At 47.9% G+C, this 20631-nt stretch overlaps 1 protein-coding gene across 1 annotated transcript in view; it reads left to right on the top strand.

Moving 5' to 3' along the window:
* The first annotated feature begins 697 nt into the window (after positions 1-697).
* LOC118770086 (plexin-A4) overlaps positions 698-20631 on the top strand; it is a 266079-nt gene continuing 246145 nt past the window's right edge. The window contains exon 1 of the mRNA XM_036517508.1: positions 698-1258. The gene's annotated coding sequence lies outside the window, so the exon portion shown is untranslated. The remainder of the gene's footprint in view (positions 1259-20631) is intronic.

The raw sequence follows: 20631 nt of genomic DNA, 5'->3' as shown, positions 1-20631 counted from the left end.
ATATGTATATATATATATATATATGTATGTATATCACTATTTAATGATTTAATATTATTAATTTCATATATTTTTTTATATCTATCGTTTATATCTATTTATATATATCACTGTTAAATAGTTTTGTGTACCCACACATAAACAATAAGTATTTATGCGATAAATCATTCAGAGAACACTGCATTAAAATGTCCAATTTACACAACACACACGTTAACATGATATCATGTTGATATTGTGTTATCACAGCTCTGCGTATTAGATCAATATTGTAAATAGTGTCTCAGGTGTAAAGGGGGAAATTATACACAAAATTGCGAACATCTGTTACAATAATTGCGATTGTCTGTAAATATATTTTCATACACTTATCTGATCAAAATTATGCTAAAATCAGACATTCAAATCCGTTCTTATATATATTTTTAACCTCTTGTACCATATTATCCCGAATTCCCGCAGGCGTCCCTCAACCCCTTTCACGCCGGAATGAATGCATTACATAAACATAGAACTACATTTGCCGTCTGCGAGCTTCAGCATATGTCTCTAATTCATTCGAACTGTGCCGCTGTGACTGCGAGCGCTGAAATTTTACAATTAGCCCAATCAGCGCCCGGATTCGACATGTCACTGCAGGCGAGTCAGAGGGGTTGGTAAAACAAGGCGGCCGGTCCTTGCGCTCGCTACGCGACTCGCTGCCTAGCGACTTGGTGTCAGCAGCGAACCTGCAAACTTAAAACACCCTCTCGCCGCTCGCCGAGCGCGTCTCAGTCCGCGCCGAGACCTGCACCCGACCGACAGCACTGCGGAACCCTTGTGCAAAGCGATTACATATTCAGTGCAAGAGAGAGAAGGCGAGAGAGTGAGAGTGAGAGAGAGAGAGAGAGCCGCCGCGAATGGGATGGGAGGTGTAGCGAGGCCGCCGGGTTTGGGAGTCCTCAGCGCGGCGTAGTTGTGGAAGAGGGACTCGCTGATCGGGAGCGTGGATGGAGATCTGCTCGTGATTTTTTTTTTGCGCTGGATTCGCCTGCATATTTTTTGTAAACTCCAGCACTGTTAACGGGAATAAAATAAACGCGTGAAGGGGAAGAGGAGCCGAAGCCCGCGGGATTGGTTTAAAGTGCATTCTTTTTTTTTCACGCGTCTCTTGATAGTACATTTGGAGTATCAAGGAATTGGAATTCCTGTGAACAAGCCCGTCATCTGCAGTGTCAATGCGGCTGCGGCTGTGAAGTAGAGGAAGACGCGATTACAGGTAAGCGGCTGTCAGAAAGGGATACTATGCGTGCCAACGGGGGACGGAACGTACCGTTTGACGTTTAAAATGCGATCTTTCCGAGGACTGCCGCTGACACGCTAGCCCAGGTAAGGCGTGTTACCTGTTCTGCCATTCCGCCCTAGCGTTTAAAGCACTGCACCATCTTCGCTCTTCACGTTAGGGATTTTGTTATAAAAAAAAAAAAACCTTTGACAATTTTCTCACCATCGCTGGCACCACTGTGCTCAGCTGTTATCGTTGCCGTATTAAGCCATGCTATTTATACCCGAGGCGGTTTACTCCAAGGTGTAGTAAGTAGCCTATAATTATTCATAGTGTATTAAAACTTGATTCGTTTTGACCGTTTATTTCCCCTGAATGCGTGTCCGTGTTTGCCACTGCTAGACTGAATAGGGGCCACTGCGATCTCGAGAGAGACAGGATCTCGCAACGTGAGAGTAATTTTCCCACCTCGAAACAGAACAGTTCTCCGCAGTATGTGCAATATTGCACAACACGCGATGGAAATGGTATTTGCAGCGGCAAAATAGTAATCACACTCAAAGACAGGCTGTCAAAAATAATTACCAGTATCCAGTATTGCAGTTTAAAATGCGCGTGTGTCTACTTTGTTTTCTGGAAGGCAGTCATGGTGTAGCGGTGTCAATGTTAGACAGTTTTATTGGAGTAATAATTCGTGGAAAGCGCGCGTTGCTTCATTCAAAATTAATAATTACCCGAAATGCCCCATCTTTCACTCTTGTATAGCGACGGCACTGATGATGACTTCTCGCACATAAAGCATTTTTGTAAAGGTCTCGGAACGGAATTGATATCGTTGGTTAAAAAAGGAGTGACACTGAACGGCGGAGTCGGTATGTTATAATTTAGCTACGTTCTTGAAAATCGCGCACAGCTTGCCCGCTTGACAAATCCTTAGGACTGCGTTGTGAAACTGCGTATTAAACAATTTGTGCAACATGTCACAACCAGACATTTACCTGTCGTACATTTTAAAATGTATGACTTTTAAATGTTTGTAAATTATGCGTTATCGTCGCACCAATAAATGCATATGATCAGTGTCGAATGATATTAAAATTAGTCTATCACCGTCTCCGTATGCACATTATGAATTACAAGCCTCGTACTGTGTGCTGCATCGCAAAGTAAATTAAAAAATAGTTGCAAAACCACTCATTACCCGATTGTAGAGATTTTAATACACAGCACTTTCGTGAGAATTTAGACACGATACGTTTTTGAAGCATGCGTCTTTTAGAGCGGAATGATATGATGAAGCTTAAATCAAACCAATCCCCGAGTTATGGCTCTTGTAACTTTGAACTGAGTAATATTGGCTTTATTTATTGTAAAAGTGCTACCAGGGAATAGTTCTGGGGGAAAATGCACATTTAAACAAACATGAAAATATATCTCCAAGACCATTCCTTGTTGGCCAGTTATATCCGTACCGTACCTGAGGCGCGTGTACCTAAGAAATCCCAGCTCCGTTAAAGGTGAACTGACTGGTCGCTTCTTCCCCGGTACTAGAGAGAAGCGGATATTTCTGTTTTATGCAAGTATTTTATGTTTCTACACTTGGCCATCGGCGATGGCCACACTTGGTCTCTATCTGCGGCGCGTTATCCAGCCGCAACAGCAGCAGCAGCTACCGCTTTGGCGCTCTGTCCCCACACCTGCAGTACAGCCGTGCCGCGGGCTGCAGGACCGCACCTGCCCCGCCGTGTCGGATATTGGCGGGCTGGGAATTGCTGCGGAGTAAGTCCGTGGTACGGCATATAGGTGCTTCCTCCTGGCTTACACGCATAACATATCAGACATTGACTTTTTACCTATCTGTAAATTAACACGCCGAACGCGATGGTTTTGCCAGCTCTCATATTAATGTTAGTGAGAAAGCTGCAGATTGTGACTGCGCTCCGGGTTATGAGTTTAGCGCCGACAAAACGGCGCTGTGCCGGAGTTGGGCGCACGGGCATGGGCGGACCTGGAGGCAGCGCGGGCGACTCTACCTGCAGCGCGGTCTGCGGCGCGGTGACACCTTCGCATCACGGCGCCAGCGCTCTCCACTTCCGACATGTGCATTCAAGACATTAGTGTGTGGCGCGGTGCCACATGTTCCCACGCTGTTTTGTGAGTTTATTTAAAAGAAAAGAGGGTTACAATTAGAGGTGTTTCTGAACGCACCTCCCGCAGTGGATATGTGGTGGGCTGCTCTCGCAGTGGATAGCGGGGTACGTGGAAGATAGCGTTAATGAATACTGCAAACAGAGGGTTATTATAATGGACAGAGCACCGATGCGGGAAGGGGAGGGGAAGTGCGGTTCTGTACTGTACCTGCAGTGTAGCCCTCAGCGCAGAAGACTCTTGAATGCACAGATATAGAACAACTAGACGGGCATAAATGCCACATTTTCTGTAAAACCGTCCTGGATGGACACACGTTCGTCCACAGCAGCCTCTACCTTGCATTTAAATTTGAACAGAGGTTCTAATTCCAGCCAATAACCAATGCTGGGTATTACAGCCTGGCTCTTGCGCAGAATTACCTTTCTTGACCTCATTTGCCAAGGCAAAGCTGCCTGAAGTTTACTGGATACTTGATTTATGTAGCCGTGCATCCACTGCGCCGGTTCAGTTTAACGCCTCACTAAGAGGCGCGGGGGGCAGGATTTGAACCCTTAACCCCACGGCCGCAAGCCCCCATCCATAACCGCTTCTCGGCCTCGGCCTCGGACACCCCGCTAATTCTGATCATACAGCTCAGGCATGGATGGGAGGGTAACTAGAACAGCTGGGACCGCCGGGCGGCTGTTCCCTTGGGTGGCCACTGCAGTGGTGGGTGGGTGGGGGGGGGGTGGGGGGCTGGACATGGATGGGAGGGTAAGTGGAACAGGGCCTTGGTGCGAGCACTCTCAGCCCTCTCCTATTTCAAGGAGAACCCCCCCCCCCCCCCCAAGACCACCGACTTTCTCCGATAATACATAGTTATCATTCTAGCAGGCTACGTTCCAGCCTCAACCTTGAGTCTGCGCCGGCAGTGGAGTCCCAAGTTCACCAGCCTCTGCGCAGGCATTTAAACTCCATATGCTCGCCGCATATTTGCTGACATATTTCCTCTCTCTTTTTTTGTGGTGATGTTGTGACTTGAGGATGATAGCCTTGTCAGTGTTATGACTTAAGATTGACTGCGTGCTAATGTGGCCTTGGCTTTTAAATGCTTTAAGGAGAAAACATGAGCTTGTCCTCTGGAAAATGATCAGTAAATTAGATGTGATTTTGCAAATATTTGTAATTTAGTTGAGAATTAATGCTTTGGGAACAAAATACTTACTATTTGAAATGAACCCCCCATGGCAGAATGCTTAGTTCCAGCCAATCAATCAAACCAATCGATAGCACTTAGAAGCTTGGTTTATAATGCTCGCTATATCTTGTCGTGTGTTTTAATTCCTCACGTAATCACCTTAGGAGTCTTTTAAAATGATTTTAGTAATGATGATTTGGTATAGTAACCCATTTAAAATGTGATGAAAGTGGTGAGAACGCGCCCTCTGTGTCTGTAGTGAAGGGACTGTGGTGTGTCTGATATGTTGTCAGTGAGACGGATGAATGTGTGTGAGAGCATATGAATGGATTTCTCAGTCTCAGTGCGTGTATCTCAGCCCCACTGTGCAAGACAGGCTTCCCAGACAAACAGCCGGTCTGTACAGTTCTGTGTCTGTCTGACGCTCAGTGTGTGCGTGTGTGTGTGTTCATCTGTGTGTGTGGTACGCTGCTATGTGTGTGTGCAAATGTGAATGAGTTATTATGTTGTGTGTGTGTGTGTGTGTATGTATGTGTGTGTGTTTGTGCATGTCTCTGCATGTTTTTGTATGTGTGTTTTCGTGTGTGTGTGCGCGCATGTGTGTGCATGCCCACATGTGTGAATGTGAGTATGTGTGTGCGTGGCCGTGTGTGTATGTGAGTATATGTGTGCGTGCCCGTGTGTGTTTCTGTGTATGTGTGTGTGTGTGTTTGTGTGCTCGCGTGTGTGTGAGAGCACAGGTCAGAGGGCAGTGCTGTTGACTGCGATGATGATGGTGGTGACGGTGTTAATGATGGTGATTATCATTTTTATCAATATGCCTGTGTTTCCTCTAGAATTTCCTGTTGGCATAGAGACGTGAAATTTGCCGACTGTGGTGGCAGGGGATTGGAAGTTGAAACTGTTGATTTTCTTGGTAGGGGTTCCAAATGGAGGTTAACATGAAATCAAATGCCAAATGAGTGGTAACTCCTCGGGTCCTGCAGGCACTGCACTGCTCTTTAATGATAAAGCAAGGCAAAGTGTTTAATGTAACACTCTCCCCATGTAGGATATCAAAGAAAGCCAGTAATTTACACATGCATGGCTGCAAAGTGCACACTGCCGAGCGGAGCCACCATGTTCTTTATTGTAACACAGCAAACAATAGCAGGCTGAATGCAGGCTGAGGAAATCAATGTATAATACCGAGGAGCTTAATGAGGCCCTTCACTGTTCCAGAGGATGTGGCCTCCCACTGGCAGACTCCCTGTCTGAGTGTCTCGCTGCATAGCGCGTGATGAGAGTGTGTGCGTGTGCGCGTGTGCATACGCATGCAGTGTGTGTGTGTGTGTGTGTGTGCAGCTCCTGTACAGTATGAATGGATGACCACCCCAGGGATGCAACTGTATCAGAAGACTGCACCAAACATAAACACACACACACACATACAAACACAGAGACACACACACACACACACGCACACACACCCTGCCCCGATCAACGGCGCAAGAAAAACAAAATCCACGTTAAGCAAGTGTGACTTTTTTCACTCGTAACACTGTGAAAGGGTGATCTCAGATCACACACAACATTCTTGCTGATTTCCTGCTAAGTTGTGACAATGTTATGATGTTGTCAGGGTAGCATTGTATTGAAAACTGTTTGCATGGAAATGCTCTGTAACCACAAACACAGGAGTGTGGAAGGGGCAAGAGGTCACATCAATGTGTTGAGACAGCGTCGGCAATCGTGCGACGTTTTCACAACATTTCAACCACAACGTTGCAATGTTTCCCACAGCACCACAGAGATGTTACACACATTTCTACGATGTTAGATGGTCTGACAATGTGGGGGTCTTTAGCGACGACGTGGCAGCCAGTGCGCGTAGCTGTTGCTCGTGAACTGGGGGATGGGAGATGAGCGAAGAACGACAGGTGTTCGGCAATACCCATGACTGTCAGCACCTGCACGGTACACCGCAAGCGTTGGGGTTTGCGTTTTACCTGGCTTGTGATAAAGTTGTTTGGGTAAAAACGGCCCTCCTTGATGCCTCCGGAACAGCAGCCCGGAGCGATGCGTCTGTTTGCGATGCTCCTTCAGATAATACAGAGATTCTCCGGGTTTGTGTTTGCCTGGCGCTGTGACTAAGCGGAGCGTGATGAGTAATAAATTAGCTATATTTCAGATGCGTGAAATGATGAGAAAAAATGGCAAACAGAGAGAAGTGTTTTTCTATGCAATTTGCTCTTGTTATTTAAAGCCTCTGCGTGGATTAGGTCCAATTCTTCCCTCTATCTGCCTATCTGAAACAATCATAAATTGCACGCCGCGTGTTTTAGATCCATAATAGAAAATGGAGTTTAATGTCCGTGTAACTCTCGTAAGGCATTCAACGACGGCGGGTACAGGACTGGAGGTGTATTTAATAAGGGCGAACACTGTTTCCAAAGGGTTTTTTGTCATTTTTGAGGGCACTGAAGACTGAATTTCCTCATAGGAAAAGTCAGTCATTCAACATGTAAACAGTTGACATATGTAACCCTTGACTTATGGGTAACAGGCATTGTCCTTTAATTTTTTAGTATGGGATGGGTGTTTTCGTATGGCGTAGCGATGGTTGCTATAGATAAACAATGCTAATGAGGAGTCTGTGCAATCAGAAATGATTTATGTGCTTGGGCCTTAAGCACTGAGCAGTGAGCTTCCTCTGAGATCAGATGCAATGCTGATATTTCACACTATCTTACAGGACTGTGGCCTCTGGACCTGAGGGTCACAGGTTGGGGATTGGAATCCCTGCTTGGGTTTTTGCTCTTGTACCTACACAGATGCCTCGTTATAGGGACACAGCTGATGTAAGAGATGCATCTCCTTCATCACAGAGACACAGACACACATCTTCTTCATTATAGGGACACAGTTGATGAATGACATACATCTACTTCACTATAGGGGCACAGCTGATGAGAGACATACATCTACTTCACTATAGGGGCACAGCTGATGAGAGACACACATCTTCTTCATTATAGGGATACAGCTGATGAGAGACACACATCTACTTCATTATAGGGACACAGCTGATGAGAGACACGCATCTACTTCACTATAGGGACACAGCTGATGAGAGACATGCATCTACTTCACTATAGGGACACAGCTGATGAGAGACACACATCTACTTCACTATAGGGACACAGCTGATGAGAGACACACATCTACTTCATTATAGGGACACGGCTGATGAGAGAAACACATCTACTTCGTTATAGGGACACGGCTGATGAGAGAAACACATCTACTTCGTTATAGGGACACGGTTGATGAGAGACACACATCTGCTTCCTTATGGGGGACACAGCTGATGTGAACGGCTACGCAGGAGCGCTGGATTTGAGCCAGCCGTTATTCCGTAGCCGCGGAGCAGAGAGCGAGGATAACACCGCTGTCTCCCCGAGCCGTCCGTCCCTTACTCATCGAGAGAGGCAGAGCTGCCAGAGGCCTCTTTATGCAACGTTTCTGCAGTGCTGTAATTCAGATCCATCGCTCAGAGGCTCCTGCCAAGCAAACCCATAACTTGTCATCATGGTAATGCCCTTGCCATGGAGACTATTTCTGAGAGCGCGGCTCGTTGTTGGTACTTTGTTTCGCGGAGAGAGGGCAATAGATTTCGCCGTTGTCATCCTTGCTCCAGTTTATTGAACGTGTCACCCAGTTGGCACGTAACGTCATCACAATGCTTCTGCAATATTGCAACCTCATCTCAGCAATGCTTTCATATAGCACTGTATAACTGGTTTGGCCTAGCTGAAGCCACTCATTACAAAGCATATCACAATCTGTGCACCTCCATTGGTCCTAATTCAAACTCTATGCTAACTTATTTATTGTTCGCATCACCTTACAGATCTGGAGCTAAAATAATTACCTTGATTACCTTGAGTATGACAGACAAGTTATTGTTGAATGAATTGATCTTTTTGAGAGTTATTAACCAAGCTCTGGTTGGATGCTGCTGATGAAATTACTATAGCCTAGTCAAGTATTGATGGGTTTTCTGAGACAAACCCTTGGTGCTCTTTTAAATTTTGCCGTGGCGTTTTCCACGTGACTTTGATGAAAGACGGGGGTCTGCGGCCCTCATTACTCCGCTCCTCCCGAACACGCCTCCAGATGGTTTACCCAGCCGCCCTGCTTTTGTGTGTTCATCCAGTTTGCGCTTGATATTAAATCTTTCTGTCGCCGCGGCGCACACGAGCCCCCTCCGTCGCCCACACAGCCGAGCGGGTTCCCATGGCAACGCGGCGTGTTAGCGCGTGCGCCCGCACAGCCGCTCCTGCCATCCTCGGAGTGCCTGCTAGGGGGCGCCAAATGTTCTGTCGCCGCAGACCGCGTGACAGTCGGGTGGGCGTTGATGTTTCGTTCAATGAAATAATTGGAAAAAAGGGCCAAGATTATTAGAGCCAGTGGAACTGTAGTTCTAGAGTTTTCACACCTACAGTATGCAGGTGCAAAGGTCAACTGTTGCACCAGTTTGGAGGTCTTCCTTATAACCTGCGGGATAAGCGTGAATGAGTGTCACACGGATCCAACATGCAAAGGATGTGTTACTGCCCTGATCTTATTTAAGGGGAAATCTCTCAGGTGGCCATCATGAGGATTACCAAACCAAGACATTACATTATTGTACACATTATCAGCACATTATTTAGCAGATGCTCTTATCCACAGCAAATTACATAGGTTACAATTTTCACATGTTATCCATTTTTACAGCTGGATATTTACTGAGACAGTTTGGGCAAAGTACCTTGCCCAAGGGTACAGCAGTAGCGCCCCAGCGGGGAATCGAACCAGCAACCTTTTGGTTACAAGCCCTGCTCCTTACCACTGTGCTACACTGCCACCAAGCCATGACCTCACCTTTCCTGGTGAGTGTTTGCAAATCCGGAACCTGAGCTAACGATCCTGTCAGCTTCAAACGTCAAGAATTATAAACGCAGCGAAACCCAGAACGCGGAGTTTGTTTGGCCACAATGTCTAAGTATTTATCAGCATATTCCTTTCGACTGACACGCCCATTCTCACAGTCCAAGGCTGGGGTTTTTCCAGCTTTGATCGGATGCACCGCGGCGCACGGGGAAGCCTGCAGTCAGTGACGGGCGAGACTCTCCCTCTCGCAGCAGGATCTCCTGCAGAAGATTCTCACCGCGGGGTGAAATCTCAGAGCGTTCCACCGCGTGTCACAGAGAAGTTATTCCCGTCCCCGGCGCTGTCAGGGCGATTCTCTGCGAGAGGGGTGACGCGGGCCCGCGAGACCCGGCGCCGAACCCGTGGCCGCGCCACCGCCGGTGGTGTCGGCTTTTCGGAGAGGCGCGATGGGGTAAACAGGCAGAAAATCTGGCTGTGCAGCACGAGGGACCGTGGAGAGGAAGTGTGGGCTCAGGAAGTGTAGGCTGACTTTAGCTGTGCTGCTCTTGCCTGGCATCTTAGTTGTTTATGCCATGGGCTCCTGCAAATGGAATATGCATATATACACACAAATACACACACACACACACACACATATGTGCATGTGTGTCTGTATTATGGACAGAATAAATTAGCAGAAATCCATCCCACAATATACTGTAAGAGTCACCCACTTACTTAAGTAGTAGTGTTTTAAACAGGTGGGACAAAGTTCTGGCAATGTTTCTGCAATGCTATGGCAATGTATTGCCCTGCATCAACTTCACTATGGTACGCTGAGAACACGTACTATAGTGACGTGCTTGCTGGGAAATCGCGTGTGTGCAGAAGTGGGCGGCTGTCAAACAGAGGACGATGTAATGAACACTAATGAACACTTGGAGGTTTGCTCTCCAAACAGCTCTCTACAGCCACGCTCTCCTCAGCAGCGCTGAACTCTGTCCAGCATGGAGCAAGTGTGCAGGTCAGTGGCACCAGCCCACATCTCTGTTACCTGAGACCAGTGATTGTCATGTGTGAGAGTGTTTGTGAGTGTCAGTCAGAGAGTGTGTGTGTATGTGTGTGTGTGAGAGAGAGAGAGAGAGAGAAATAGTCTTTTTATTTGTGTGTGTGTGTGTGTGTGTGCGTGTGCGTGCATGTGGGTGCGTGTGTGTGTGCGTGTGTGTGTGTGTGTGTGTGTGTGTGTGTGCGTGTGCGTGTGTGTGTGCATGTGCGTGTGCGTGTGCGTGCATGTGGGTGCATGTGTGCGTGTGCGTGTGTGCGTGTGTGTGCGTGTGCGTGTGTGTGTGTGTGCGTGTGTGTGTGTGTGTGTGTGTGTGTGTGTGTGTGTGTGTGTGCGTGTGCGTGTGCGTGCATGTGGGTGCATGTGTGCGTGTGCGTGTGTGTGTGCGTGTGTGTGTGTGTGTGTGTGTGTGTGCGTGTGTGCGTGTGTGTGTATGTGTGTGTGTTCCTTGAGGCAGTGTTTCTGACGGCGATGCACAAGAGCAGATCAGTAAAGACACTGGTGCCTCTGTCTTCATCTTCAGTCCTCACACCAAGGCGGCGGGTGACTGCTCTCCCCCCTGAAAACCCAATCAGAGCAGAGCCAAATCCGCGCCTGGGGTTTCAGAGCCGCTCAGAGGAACCGAGCGCATTTGTAATACAGTAAGAGGAGACGTATGCATGTAAACAGCAAAGGCAACATCTTTTCTGTGGTACCTCACAGCGTCAAACACAGCAACTTTGAGTGTGACTGACACAAAAACATTTTTGTTTTTCTCTTTTTACCTCTGTCTCAGACAAATAAAAGGAAAACACACAACAGCTTTTGCAACATGACAAATTTCTCTTTTTTCTGTGTGAACTAAATAGTTTTATACACATAGTGCTGATGCAGCTGCTTTTGTGTTGGTTTTTTTTTATACGTTTCAAAAGGTTACAAAGACGCTGATTCCAAGACAGGGATCAGTACAGACACTCCCTCATGTGCCTAGAACAATACTGACACCAATTTCGACATAGAGATCAGTGCAGACACCAATTTCCAAACAGAGATCAGTACAGACACCTGTTCCAACACACAGCTTAGTGCAGACATCTCCTCATGTACTCAGTCAGTACTGACACCAACTCCTGCACAGACTAAAGTATACAAATCAGCACAGGCTCTAGTACTGACACCTGTTGTCTTGGCTCCATGAGGTGTGTTTGAAGTGCATCAGTGCACTGGTTACCAGGTACCAGCTTTGCCACTTTTTGGTCATCAGTTCAGAAGTGTTCAGAAAGGAGGAGTTCCTCCTCAATCCAGGGGGGCACCGTTCAGTCATGAATCTCTCCACCTGTCCGCAGATGGACGAGTGGACCGTTTCCCACCTCTCTCTTCCTGGGGCTCGGGAGAAGGCAGAAATAGCGGGCGGAGGCACTTTGTTCCTAACGACAGCGGATATGAGTGTAATTAGGCAAGGGGACGCCGATGCGTGTGGTGACACTGGCATGTCTCTGGAAGCCTGGGTGGAGATTAATTGCCTCGGCATTTCTGTCTCCTTTTTCCCCTCTCGCGGCGGTGAATAATAACGGGCGGAGAAGAGCCTCTGACGTCCGACTCTGTCTCGGCGTGCCGGCGCGGGGCCCGGGAACCAAAGGCCGGATTTATGGTTGTCAGGCGCATTCCATCACCCGTCCAGTTAAACGGCCCCGGCTCTGTCAGAGACACCTCATTGTCCTCCCCCTTCGCCCTAAATATTGACCGTGAAAAATCGGCCGTGCATCCGTCAAGCGGTTTACAGCGGGGCGGGGGTGGGTCCACGTCAGCCGCACGCCGGAGAGCACCCCTCTCCACCGCTCACTGAATGTGGGTATTGAAGATGCCGGGCTGGGGGCCCCCTGGCTTTGCATTCCTGCATGAGAGAGCACTCAAAAATGGGCCTGACTGTACTCCTCTATGAAGGAGGAGGGAGGGGGGGGGTGGGGGGGGCGTGTGCTGCCTGTAGTCACAAGCCTGAGACTCAGCTGGCCAACCAATTAACAAGCACAGAAGTGCTGACAGGTCTGAGTGAGAGCTTATGGTGCAGGTGTGTGTGACTCTGTGTGTGTGTGTGTGTGTGTGTGTGTGTGTGTGTGTGTGTGTGGAAAAGGGGAGGGGAGGGGAGACAGAGTAAAGCATGGAGGACGGTGTTCGGTGATTAGAGCTGTGATTGTCAGGTGCTCACGCTGAGACGCCCCGTGCGTGTGGCAAAGGTTGAGCAGTGCATGCTGGGAGGAAGCCCACCCCTCCCCCCCCCCCTCGCCTCCCATCCAGCGCGCCCTCCAATTATCACCCTCTGGAATGTGTCGGCCAAGCGGCACGTTCTGCAGATGTGCAGGTACATCAGGCTGCTGGTTGGCTCCGTACCCAGTGCCACGCCAGTCCTCTAATGCAGTGTTTCTCAACGCTCTCCTGGAGGACCCCCTGCCCTGCATGTTTTAGATCTCTCCCTGCTCCAACACAGCTGATTCAAATGATCAACTCTTTATGAACTCCTGAAGCTTTCATTTGAATCAGCTGTGTTGGAGCAGGGAGAGATCTAAAACATGCAGGGCAGGGGGTCCTCCAGGAGAGGGTTGAGAAACACTGCTCTAATGGACCCCATATACAAAACGTTCTTGCAGCGTAGCCTCAAAGTCCATGCAGCTGTAGGACCTGGCCTTAACGTTGCCACCTTGCGAGAATGTTCAGCAAGACCTGACTTCTTCTCCTGCAGCAGTATGCTTATATATTCTAAACACTTCTGTAAATATGTACTGTTACACAACTCTTAAAGGTTTGTATTGTATGATTGCACGTGAGTAACAGGACAATTTTAGGTTGAGGCCTGGTTTTAGACTGGCGATTACAGTCAACACAGGAACATCAGGTAATCCCAGCATCATTGCAGTTGTAACTGCATTCTAATAAGGCCACATGCGTGGAGCCAGAATATATGATGGCGTCCTGGCACACGGGGCTGGACAGGAAGACCTCAGCTCGGCCGCGCGGGGCGACATGCAACATTTCCGGGCGTCATTTGCTCCGTCGCTCCTCCAAACGGGGGCAGTAACACTCCCGCCGCGGCCTACACCACTTCTCCCGTGACCTTTTCCGAAAGCGCAGTCCCATCCGCCGCCTCGCTCCGCAGGTGAGACTGCCGATGCAATTTGTGTCACTTTGCAGCGGCTGCGGGAGAAGTGGGGTGGAGGGGGAGAGTGGGGAGGGGGGGGGGGTGTTCTGGGAAGGAGAGCTTTGACATTTTTATATATTTATTTATTTTTTAAGTGTTCACTTCACTTACAGGGGCTGTAAAAACACATTTTAGAGTGCTGGACCTCTTTGTCGGAACAGTTTTTTTCATCCAGTATGGAAGCAGCTTTTTGGATCACGGAGAATATTGAACACAGCTTTCTTAAATTAAAGTGCTTTAATTGAATTCAAAACACAGGCGTCTTGCTGAGTTGAACTGGTGTTCTTACTGATAGGAGCATGGTAGTTTTTCATTGCTGAAAAGTGAGAATTAATGACATAGCCCACTTGTTTTAAAAATCGAGTCTGAGTATTACCTCTATAAAGGAAAAACTTTTCAAAGAATCGAGATAATAATACAAGAAACAAGGTAGTAATCAGCTGAGACCCTGGTGACCCTGTTCAGAACATGTCTAAATCATTAGATGTGTTTGTGTTACACGATATTGCATCCCTGCTGAGGAGAATCAGTAAAAGTTGAGGTTTTATCCCTGACTCAATTAAAGGCCGTCTCAGATTTAGTGATGATTTGGTGCAAACACAGATGTAGAGGTACCTCCTGCTCTGCAGATTATCTGGGTGGAATCCATGTCCTTTATACACAACGGCACGGTCCTAAGCTCATTTCCTGCACAAAAAAGCGATAAATTAAAAAAAAAAAGAGTTTAACGGTTTATAATAATCACTGCAAAGCCAGCGATTATCAGACATTTGCGTCTAGGCGGTTAATCTTGTAGGTCAAGTGAGCTTAGCTCTGCAAGGCAGGAGTGAGTGGACTGTGTGGAGAGGATTCGTTACTGGTGCTATCGGTAATGATGTAAGACTCTGCTCTCCCCGAGTGGAAGGGTGCCATGCTAGATCCTGTTACCTCCCCAGCAGTTGGGTGGGGCTGTAGGGTTTAGCGCTAACGCTATGCAGTCTGCTACGCTGCTCGACACGCTCAGCAATGAAGGCCTGGGTGAGGAAAAAAAAGTTGTCCTTTCAAGCTCAAAACGTTCTCACAACATTGTGTCAACATTAATGTAATGTTACATTAATCCCCACTGGGGTCCTTGAGATCGCTAACACCAGGTCACTAAGAGGCACGTGGTTAGAACAGGTGCTACAGTCAGAACATCGCCTCTAAAGTGTTAATGACGCTGTGGCACCGTGACAGTGTCACAACGATGTTGTGAGAACGTTAGGCATCGGCCCAATTGACATTTGAGACAGCACCGAGGCGCAGTCACGGCTACCTTTGCTGTTGAAAGACACACACCTGCTCGCGCTGCTCAATTCAGTGACCTTCACGCAGCGATCGCAGACCTCCTCTGTGTGAAGCGCTGGCACAGACCACCACAGCATATGAGTTAATGCAGCCGGTGTGTTCACATGCATGCTTGTTTCCATGGCAATGGCTCACCTCCGACACCCCTGTGACACACCTCACTAAGCCCTCTGCCAGCCAAAACTCTCCCAGGGAGGGTGCAAAAGAAAATTTGCCCAATTCACATGCTTTTGGGGTTCCACCTCGGGACATCCTGGTGGAATATTGACTTTGCTCCACGTCTGTTCTAGGAGACCCTTGTTAATTTGAAATACATGAGGTAAAAACATACTTTTAAGCTGCTAATCATCCTGTGTGCTTTGTGTGATCAGCGGCTGCACCTGTTTAAAACCAGGTCATGCATCTGTAGCAATATACTTTTCACTTCATTGTATCTACTCGTGTAGACCTTTCTGCTCTTTACTTTTTAATCGTAGTGAAAGGATCAGTATAAATTTAGCCAGCTTTTCCTAATTTCGTTATGATCAAGATGATATAGTGCAACCCTGGTCTCCTTGCTACAGTTAAGATTATCATATGTGAGACAGACAAAAATAATGGCACCACATTAGATGCGAAGTCAAAAGGGTATTGGCTGCAAATGGATGGCATACACACACTCACGCACACCACACAAACATCCAGCAGGTTCAACAAGTCCGACTAGCCCAGCACAATGAGCAGTTTGAGGGGCATGTCTTAAGCTCCCCCCCATTGGAAGCTCTGGAGCCCCGTGGTCCTGTGTGATAGAGGAGGGAGACAGGCGTGGAGTGTGCGGTGTGATCCGTGGCCGCCGTCTGTGTCTGCCGCTTTGACATGCCTCAGCACCAGGGGTACGAGAATCAACAAGAAGGCTCACTAAATCCTGTCTGCCAGAAATGAAATCTCTGCTACTCTGACACCCAAGTCTGAAATTTAATCATGCTCCCTGCGTCTAGTGTGTGTGTGTGTGTGTGTGTGTGTGTGTGTGTGTGTGTGTGTGTGAGAGAGAGAGAGAGAGAGGGAGAGAGAGAGAGGGAGGGAGAGAGAGAGAGAGAGAAAGAGAGGGAGTACCTCCTTTGAACAGAGAGGTCTGTGGTGTTTGTTATGAAATGGAAGGAGAGCGGTCAGAGTGCATTTGATTCAGAAACCCATCTCTCGTCTCTCCTTACATAATGCATATTGTTATGGTTAGAAATTCATTACTTTATTATGGATTGTGATCATAGTGCTGTAGTTGTAGCATATTGTGCAGTCAGCACAGCTGTGCAGTTAGTGATGACAAGGGTCCAGCCGAATATGTGTTTCTTCATTATTGCTTTGGAAACATAGACTGAATATATACTCTGAGTCTATGCACTCCTGTCCGGGGGGAGGACAGATTATCTGATTGGCTCGCTGGATGGATAGCGACAGACATGTTCTCGGCCCGGATCCGCTTGATTCTCATCTCGGGTTTCAGCGGGTAATCAGCTCTGATTATTGTTTTCCAACGCTGATTGCTTAATTGAATATGGATTCATTATGGCGACAGTAACGACCTCGAGATCTCAACAGGAAAGCAGGATGCGAGGAAGAGTCTAACCTAATAACGGCAGGTTGCGCATGGGGCCTAGTGCCTCCTTAATGCCGTTAAAATGCCATTATCTGCGCCCGATAGTGCGGCCAGCGGACGTCAGTCTTCCCAGCGGCCGAGGGCCCGCTGAGCACGAGACCGAGAGGTCAAGACCGCTCTTGTTGGAGAAGGAGTCTATCTGAGACCAGGACCGTACAGAGATGTAAGCCTGGATTCAGTCAGAGCTCCCCTTAACTCTGACACGCAATTGAAATGCAAGCTTTTTCTCCTCTACAGACACAGTTCAGAGAGTTCACAGCGATAATTGAAAAAAAAAAACATGTTTGCATTTAAAACCAGTAACAGTTGCATTTAATTGTGAGTCAAAGCTGAGAAGAAATCTTGGCTGAACCCGAGCCTGTGACAGGATTTTGCCAGAGGCCTGTCTGCACTGCACACAAAACTCAAAACCTCAAAACTGCATGTTTCTAATAAATAAAACATATTTTTCTACTACCTCTGGTATTTTTGGAAGCTTTTTTGTGCTCAGTACTGTACTTTATTTTAGTAGCTACACACCTGCGGTCGACCTCCTCTGACTTTTGTCAGGGCTGAGAGTCTACAACAACTGTCATTACTTTACGAGACCTGAGAGCTGCAAGTCCCTCACTGATCTGAGGTCAGCGGCCTGGTGCACTGCGCTCAGAGTGAGTGGGCGGGGCTGTTCAAGGGGACTCTGAATGCTGAAATCTTAGGCCACTGTGGAATCGTGCAATGGGCCCTTGCTTGAAAGAACACTGACCGTCATTGTAGAGTATAGTACCCTGCATTCTTCGCAATTATCTATACAGCTGCCTTTGTTGTTTAACCAGACCTTCCTGGGGGCCAAACGGCATCTCAGCTCCACCCTGAATGCTGAACCCCTGACCTCTGTGGCCTGGCCTTTAAACATTGCTACATGCTGTTGAGTGTCACACAGACCGCCATGACTCACATAGTCACTGAGTCACAGGCGGAGGAAAATGGGATCCATCCGCGCTTCCGCCAGCGATTAAGCATCAGACAAACAAGAAATGGGAAAGCGGCTTCCAGATGGACGCTCTTTATTTCAAAATAAAGACGCAAACGCGGCACTCCCTCCCTGGGCCCAAAACGTTATTGTCTGTTTGTCTCACATGCAATTGGAAGCAACCTTCTGGGAGCCACTACGTTGTGCAGGCAACGTATACAGTTTCCATTAAGCCCGGGCTGCATGGCGATTCCCAGCCGTGCAGTTCTCTCACCAGTAAAACGGCACTGCCTCACTAGGGATTGGAACCCGCAGCCCATGGGGTGAGTGGTTTACAGCTGAGCCACAAGGAACAAAAGCAGGAATTCTGGGAAGTCTTTAAAGTGAGAGTGGGGATTGTTGGGGAGTTCACCTCCTCCTTGACTTACTCCTCCTCCTCCTCCTGCTCCCCCTGATTCCTTGAAGGATCAGCCTCCCATCTGTCTGGATGTGGGGTGGCAGCATTGCGGATCAGCCTGTTTAAGACCGGCGGTAATGAAAGATGAATAGCAATATCCTGGAGTAATGCTTTTAGGGCGGCAGTGCGGATGAATGGTTCGACTGGCCCTCTCCCCTTCTTTCTGTGGCCCTGTGTGTTTGATTTTTGTGTGCTGGGCTGTGTGTCCTCTGTCTGTAGGACTGTTTGCTTGTTTTTGTGTTGGGAGTTGTTGTCTATCTTTAGAAGTCTGTGTTTAATTTTATGTGCTGAGCTGTATGCCACCTGTCTTTAGAACTATGCATTTGATTTTCTGTGCTGGTTGTGCACGGTCTATCCTGTGTGTAATCTCCCTTTAGACCTACTTGTCTGAATGTGTGCGTGTAATATATGGGTGTGGGCATTTGATTGCGTGTGCTGGGCTGTGCAGAATGGCTTCAGACTTACACAAAGATGAGGGGCTTTTTCTACCAGGATTTGCACGATACCCTTGAGCTGTTAAGCCACTCGTGTGTTTGTGTGGCTTGATCATTTTAATCATTCTGAGCATGTCAGAGGAACCAACTGATGGGTCCCCACACCACTCTCAATGTGCGTAAGAGTTTTGTCTGAGAGAAATTTTCAGTGAGAGACTGAATCCACAGCACGTGCGGCTCTAATAAATTATATATCATATTTTCATAAACGGCTGCGATGGCGTCCTGGCAGTCAGAGTGGCTCTGGTGTCTGTGGTGCGAAACAGCTTGACATGTGTCTATGGCCAGCCATTATCCCAGAGCCATCCTGCTTCGTTTCTGCAGCCTCTGATACCACTTGGCTGGGATTTTCAGCCACCTACAGTAAACTGTGAACTAGCGCAGGTGGCGGATGTTAACGGTATTAAAGCAGCACCGTGGTAGCGCGTAATGCGGTAGTACTTTCTGACAGTACGGGTGTATTTTGTCATCTGCGCGTTCTAAAAATGGGAAGCCGCTCGGATGCGGACGCGGCTCGCTGTAGAATTAGAGCTGACAGTCATCGGCGCGGCGCCTGCCAAGTCTTGGTGTGAAACTCCGCGTGCGTTTCTCCCACTGCGCCATTTTTATCCGCGGGCTCGGGGCTCTGTCACCACCTGTGGGGGTCATGGCATCGGAAGAAATCCCCCCCCTTCCCTTCTCTCTTCTGCTTTCTCCGTCCTCCCTCTCTTACTTCAGTTTAGCTAACTTTAGTATCTATCTATTTATCTCTCACTCTCTCTTTACAAATATCCTCCCCTCATTTCAGTACAGCTTTCTTAATTGTCTGCCTATCTATCTATCTGTTTGCATGTGCATATGTATGTATGTATGTATGTACAGTATACATTGACATATAAACATATGTGTATGAATGTATCCGCCCCCCCCCCCCCCCCCCCCCAACAATCTTTCTCTCATACATCATTGTACAGGGTCACCTGTCCATCATCCACCATACCAGCCAGGTGGCGTCACACTGTAGAAATGGATTTGATTTTGGCTGTTGATGACAGGGGAATGGGGAGTAAAGATCTGCAAGGTTTTCTAATGGATGCAAAGATGCTAATTAGTCTAATTCATCACTCCTAATCCAATTAAATCGTGTCTGTCTGCTTAAGTATCTTAAGCATTTTTCTTTTGGAGGAATTACCTGATGGCTCTACCAAACCCTCTGAATGTAGACTCAAAACGCACACCATCTCTCTCCCTCTGCTAGCATTATTGATATATAATGACGGCAGATCTGAAAACACACTGATAATATTACGTCTGGCAGCATGACCGGCAGCGTTTTGAATCTCTCTGATCTGGGCCCAACTGTGCGTGGATGTGGGCGCTCTGTCTGCAAGTCTCACCATAATGCGCAGCTGCCCATTGTTATATGTATGGAAATTTACACTTCTGATAGCATTGGCGCTTCTCTTAGCATCGATTTTAAATGCGTGGTTTGTAATCATGGCCTTCACAGTGTTTCTGAGACAATCAGCGAATAATCCCGGTCTACGCCTCCCGTGTATGTTTGCTATCGGTTGCAGATAGTAAAAAGCAAGAAGCATCTGCGTGGAGCTCCCTGGCGGATATCCTCTGTGGCCTTGATGAGGGTTAGAAAAGTCCTCATCAGCAGTTTGGGGTGGGGGGGGGGGGGGGGGGGGGGGTCACGGGGGGAAGGAGCAACATCAGTCAGTTGGCAGCGCAGTGATTTCTGCTTGAGGTGTAGAGTCTCAGCAGTTCTCCTGCACCGCGGCGTGTGAGTGTCGTATGACACAGAGCTTTGATGCGCAGCTCTGACGCTCTGAACCTCGGGTGCTCGTCTTGAAGGAATGCCCTCACCTGTCTGAAATGCTCAGAGATGCATAGATGAATATTTCCGCTGCTTTCCTGCTTTCCCTCTGGCTTAGCAGGATTTATCTCCGTTGTTGTTGCACCCACCCCCCCACCCCCCATTCTCCCCTGAAACCACATAATGCGTCTTAATTTGGATATTTATAGTTCAGAGATGTTAGCGCAATTTGTTTTATTTTATTTTTT

This window comes from Megalops cyprinoides, chromosome 23 (genome assembly GCF_013368585.1).
Source record: "Megalops cyprinoides isolate fMegCyp1 chromosome 23, fMegCyp1.pri, whole genome shotgun sequence".
Lineage (NCBI taxonomy): Eukaryota > Metazoa > Chordata > Actinopteri > Elopiformes > Megalopidae > Megalops > Megalops cyprinoides.
The sequence above is the reverse complement of the archived record's forward strand: the minus strand, read 5'-3'. Positions and strand labels throughout refer to the sequence as shown.